We start from the raw sequence: 6271 nt of genomic DNA, 5'->3' as shown, positions 1-6271 counted from the left end.
TTTGAATGCAATTATGATAAACAATAGTTACAAAACATCAAACACTATCCACTGATTGGTGATCACTAGTCACTACTCAGTACTCAATACCGTAATATTTCTAACAAATCGAACAAACTATCGCAGTATGATATCAGATTAGATAATATTATCTATATCTATAAAATAATATTTTGAGGCGCACACAGTATCTAACTCACAGTATCTCGGTTGCCTGTCTACGTTTGGGGCGACTTCATTGTTAGTCCTGCAGTGATACACTTGTCCTTAAGCATAGAATACCCTAGGTCCACGACTTGGAAAACGTCTGGGGTTGAAGTCACTGGAGAACGCAGTGAATTCCAAACAGTTGTTGTACCTTCGATTCTCAGCTCTAAAGCTCCTGGCTTCCCTTGAATCAGAAGTCAACAAATTCATTAGTAACACAGGCGCGGGTTGCAACACCCGCTCTCCTGTTACGGTCACGAGACCGCTATTACAACATGTATAGAAACCACCCTGTCTGGTACTTTCGATGGGAAAGTGACGGGCACCACAGTCTCTACAGACCGCATTCAACGCCCCAATGTAATGTTTTTCCGGGAACGCCAGGCGGACGATTTATCATTGGTGCACGCCTTCTAGCCTAGAGGGCGTACACCAATGATAAATAGCCTGTTCGACCGGAACACCCGGGGGAATTGGTTCGAAGTGCAATTGAAATTACAAAATTGTAACAGACATAGATATAGGTAATATTCACTAACCTCTTCATCGACGCCTTGAAGTAAAATGTCGATTTTAAGTTGCATCTCCTCGTTGTTGTCCACCATCTCTACTTGGCCTGGTACTACCTCGACGTCGTCCATTAGGACTTCGTCCATCCGAACTTCGGTAATTTCTACGTTTTTTGAAAAATAAACAAGTATCAACATATGTGTCCATGTGGAAAACCATATTGAACTTGTCAATGCAATTAATAGGAAAAAACTTAAATGTAAAAATATTTCATGCAGATTTCGAAAAAGCTGCACATATTGCAGTTCTTCAGAGTTATCCACAGTGTAAAATAATATGTTGTACATTCCATTTAGGACAAAGTTGGTTCAGGCGTTTGAAAAAAAATAAAATATTACTAAAAGAATACTCAAAAAATGATTCGGAAATCGGAAGGTGGCTTAAATATTTTTTTGGTTTACCTTATCTAAACTCTGATGAAGTTCCGGACGCATTTACGGAGCTAATCTCAATAGCTCCTAGTAATATAAGTATGGATTTTCCGGACTATATTTAAAAAAATTATATTGATTTTGATGCTGATTTTGGGCCAGAATTATGGGCAAGTGCACCAGACGATAGCCCTAGAACAACAAACGGAGCTGAAAACTTTCATATGCACTTTAATAGCCAGTTTTATACCCCCCACCCTCACATTCACCAAATCATACAAATACTCATGGAAATTCAAGTCGACACCGATTTAAAAATGAACTCATTAAAAAAAAATAAGGAAAACACACGTAGGACAGAAATATTAAAAAAACAAAATTTTTTGAAAAAAATATATTCAGATTACAAATCTAAAAAAATTGATCTTATAACCTATTTGATGCAAACGCGTACCAATAAATATTAAATATTATGTATTAACTGTAATTTATGTAGATTGTAAATTTTAATGACTTTCGTAAAAATGAATAATGATTGTACCTAATTTATTGTAATTTGACAAAATTTTGAATAATGTGTAATAGCTAAAACAACATTTTTAAACCCGCCAGTCTATAACATCAGAATATGATGAGACAGAAAGTCCTAAGCCTTTTAAAGGGTGAAGGAAAATGTTGTTTGAGTATAATAATTGTCCACTATCAGTATTGACCAAATCGAAAATATGGTGGTACGGAGATTATGTACACCCTATACGTCGATAAAATTCTTGGAAAAAAGGTTTCTATTCTTCGTAAATTGTGCGCAAATGAGTTATGTTTTTGTGCGCAAATGAGTTGTAAAAAAGGTAAATGTGCGCAAATAAGTTGTAACCATTAAAACTGACAGCACACTATTGTAACTAGTGAACGAATATTTGCTATGTCCCTCGTATGTAAAACAGATAACAAAAGGATGGGTAACGCCTAGATATAATTAAGAAAAATAAAAATAAAATCGTTTAAAATGTAATTTAATGAATAAATTTATTTTTTCAATATGCTAAAATATTTTGTAGAAAATAAAATTTCTCAGACTCATTCAATTTATGTTTAATCATTAAACCGAATCACGGCTATAGATACTATCTTTAATCGTGAACCAAATTATAATTTATAGATATTTTTTTATCAATACCACTATCAAGCAAGTTGTCCAAATTACTCTAGTGATAAATATCTAACCTTAGGTTATGAAAAATAGTCCGTAGGATTAAAATAAATAAAATAAAAGATATATTTGGTGTGAACTGTGAAAATAATTTTTGAGACAATTAGACTAATATTATTTATTATTTCTTTTTCTGAACTCCAAATAAGATTTAGAGGATTTTAAATTAATTAATTGAATAAATGTATTTTTTTTTTTTAATACATGAACGGTGAACAAACTATATCATTATTTATTATTTAAATTCAAATGTGATCGATAAAAACAAACCAATTTTAATAGCGACTTCTTGTATACTAATTACAAGATATTTTGTAATTACATTCTTATAAATAATTATTTTGTATAAACCTAGGTTACAAATTAATACTTATATTAATATATTATGAACTACAATTAAGTAAATTAATTTAATTTTGTATAATTATAATTAATAATAATTATGAACTCACCGTAGAACTTTTGTAGAAGTTACTCAAGTTCTTTCTTCCACGGACTAATATAAAATGACTAAATATTGAAATAGGAGTAACCCTATAAATATGACGATTGACGGGAGTCTTTAAAATATAATAAATTTAGAATCCTAATTTTAACTTTAACATGAAGCTAATATTTAATAATAATAATCGATTTTCAAAACTTCTATGTTGATAATCGACGTGCGTGCTGAGATGGTGGTATAAGCAGCAGTATAAATAATTATCAACACAAATAAAAACACAATATTACCGGCTATTAATGGTTCTTAAAATATCACTCGGGGACCCGGCGTAATATTACGTAATATTATAACGACATAATATTATAAACATTTGTAAATAATAATTGTAATATTTGTATAACACACAATAATAACACTATACAATAGTATATGGTCATTGGTCACTATAGTGTATTTATACTTTATAGTAGTAAAACTATTTTATGCATATTCTAGTAAAATGTAAATTAATGAGAATACAAATAATACCATATATATATACGGTATATTTTATTCTGGATTTTGCGCCCCTTTTTCGTTGCGCCCCTGGCCTGGGCCAGTCTCGCCAAGCCCTAGCTACAGCTTTGCACGTGGATAACTAACTCGGAAAGCATAATTTAGGCAATTTAACTACCATTAATGAATAATCTAGTTTACCACAAATTGTATACTTTTTCTGAAGGACGCATGTAAAATCCCGGAAAATAATTGAACGGACCGTATAATTCCGGAATATAAATATTCGGACCGTAATATCACGGACCGTAAAAATCCGGAAAGTTGTAAACCATATATTCCCGGACTGTAAAAATCCGGAAAATATAAATGTACGGGCCGTTATATCCCGGACCGTAAGAATCCGGAAAATAAAAATGTGCGGACTATAATATCTCGGACCGTAAAAATCCGGAAAATTAAAAAAACGATACTAGCGCTCTCAAGTAGAGTGCCTTAAGGGGCCTGCTCGTGTGTCTTAATAAGGCGCAATATTTAGGCAATATGCAATTTCATTGCCGCCACCTATGGCATTTGTGTTAGTTGTCAATCATGATTAGTGTGAGTGATCAAGTGAATATCAAATGTTGTACAAATATGAATTTCAAACGCTCATAAAAATTTAATTTGACTTTCTTGTAGACATTTTTATTTTGATAAAGGTAGGCATACTTATGGATATTCTTGTATTACATTTTCAAATCTTAGATTTAAAAAGAAAAATTTTTATGAATTCTCAACTCAAAATAATTTGCTAATTTTCGTGATTTTTCCGTATTTTGTCAAGATTTGAACTTTAAATGCTTATAAATAAAAACTGTGACTAAGGATTTTTAATATTTTTCAAATGTCATTGTAACAATATAGTAGGAGCCTTATATTAAATTTTCAAGCTTCTTTAACTAATAAATAAAGTTTTATTGACTTTCATAGAAAAAAAAAGACTAATAAAATTGGAAACCAGAAAATGTTTCTAAACAGTTCAAAACAAATAAAAATATTTTGAAAATTTTATCGTATATAGAAAATGCAAATATAAACAACCAGTGAAAAATTCATGTATATAGGTACGTTCATTTGTTTTAAAGTTACACGAAAAACTAAAATTCGATTTTGTCAAAAACCGATTTCGCGTAAAAAATTCCCGTTTTTCCTTAATTTGTCTTTTGTTTTTCACTGCGCTTTTGAAAACTACTATGAAATTTTTACTTTTTACCCCTCAAAGTACCAACTAGATTCACTTTACCATCGAACAAAATACTGAAGTTGAAAATCGAAGCATTATTTCGACTGCTAATCGTATACACAGACATAAAAATAAAAATCGCTCCGCTCAGAATCTAAAACAAGTCAAACATTACATTATACATTTTAATCTACGTCACTATGTGCTAATAAGTGGTTTTTGATTACAAACTTTTACGACGAATGATCTTTTTAAGGATTGCATTTAAGAATCCTTATAAAACAAAATAATATACCGATATAGAAATTATAACAGAAGAACACTAAGTCTAAAACCACATTATGCTAAAGACAGTTTGTTAAATTTATATCACCTCAATTGTAGTGAATTTTTTTTAATCATAATTATCATTTATCATAGGTACCCGTCAAAATACGATTATTAGTGTTTTTAGATTAAGTAAAATAAGAATTTGGGAAAAGTGATCCTCTTAATATTAGTATTAGTATATGTTTAGATACTAGATAGGTAATACATTTGGCATTAACATCAATATATTTAATAATTTTAACAGTTACAATAAATATATTAGTATAAAAATGAAATAATGCCTATATTGTGATATTATCTTACAGCCAGCAGTTATTATTAGACATTTTTAAAATTAAATAAATTTGTATTATTTATTAATATTGTATAATATATGTAATTATTGTGTATTGAATTTATTATCAATTTAATATTTTGGATTCTGAGAAAATCGATGTATGTATTGACAATGATGTATGTGTTTTTATTTTCTGGGTCTGTCACCTGTGTGTGTACACTAAGGTATTTTTTAAAAACCTGAAGATAGATTTTTTTTAAAAAATAGGTATATTTTATTTTCAAATTTGGACATAATTATATATTTAATCTAAGAATGATTTTTTATTTTTTTCGTTAAATATTATTCGTAGGTACTGGGTGCTTATTTGAAACATCTAAAGTACCTTTATCGGCTATATCAAATTTAATGTATTCGCCAAAAATGAATTCAACCTATAGTAGTATAGTATATACTGTTTTACTAATAGTAAAATAAATTAATATAGTAAAATATATACTTTAATAGGTGCCTACTTAGTAATATAGGCTGACAAGCTTTCGCTCAAAATTTGTTTTTCGTATATATAAAAATATGAAATGATTTATTATCGAATTAAAAAATAACATGTGTAATTTTTTTCTGGTTAGGGTACAGGTTATATAGATATATCATTTTTTAAATGTGTAGGAGTAGGAACTAACATACGCAATAATTTTTTTACCGTCTAAAAACTTGCATGTTGGGTATAGCATTTTTTCCACAATCTAAGAACTATCATTTTTTTTTTACCTGCTGTTATAGAAAAATATTATATTATAATATTATATAGAACTTAATAATCAATTACATCGCTTGTAAATTACTTTATTTATGAATATTTAGTAGGTAGGCTACACAATGAAAAAAATAAATTAATAATTTATATAAATAAATAACTTACACCTACTTAATAATTACTACTAAACTTAAATAAAGAATATTTAATTTAGATATTATATTAGTTATATTATTGTACATTATTTGTACCTTTATGGATTTCAATAATACTTGGTGATATTGTTTTTTTTAATTATATGTAGGTACGTAATTTACGATTTACCATTGTAAATATGCTTATGCGTGCATTCAAATCTAGCTAGTTTATAAATTTAAATTAGTT

The 6271-nt window shown here is 28.9% G+C and overlaps 1 pseudogene; it reads left to right on the top strand.

Moving 5' to 3' along the window:
* Positions 1–922: 922 nt before the first annotated feature.
* Positions 923–1732, top strand: LOC132934421 (uncharacterized; annotated as a pseudogene).
* Positions 1733–6271: the final 4539 nt, after the last annotated feature.

This window comes from Metopolophium dirhodum, chromosome 1 (genome assembly GCF_019925205.1).
Source record: "Metopolophium dirhodum isolate CAU chromosome 1, ASM1992520v1, whole genome shotgun sequence".
NCBI lineage: Eukaryota > Metazoa > Arthropoda > Insecta > Hemiptera > Aphididae > Metopolophium > Metopolophium dirhodum.
This window is presented reverse-complemented; position numbering and strand designations above follow the sequence as displayed.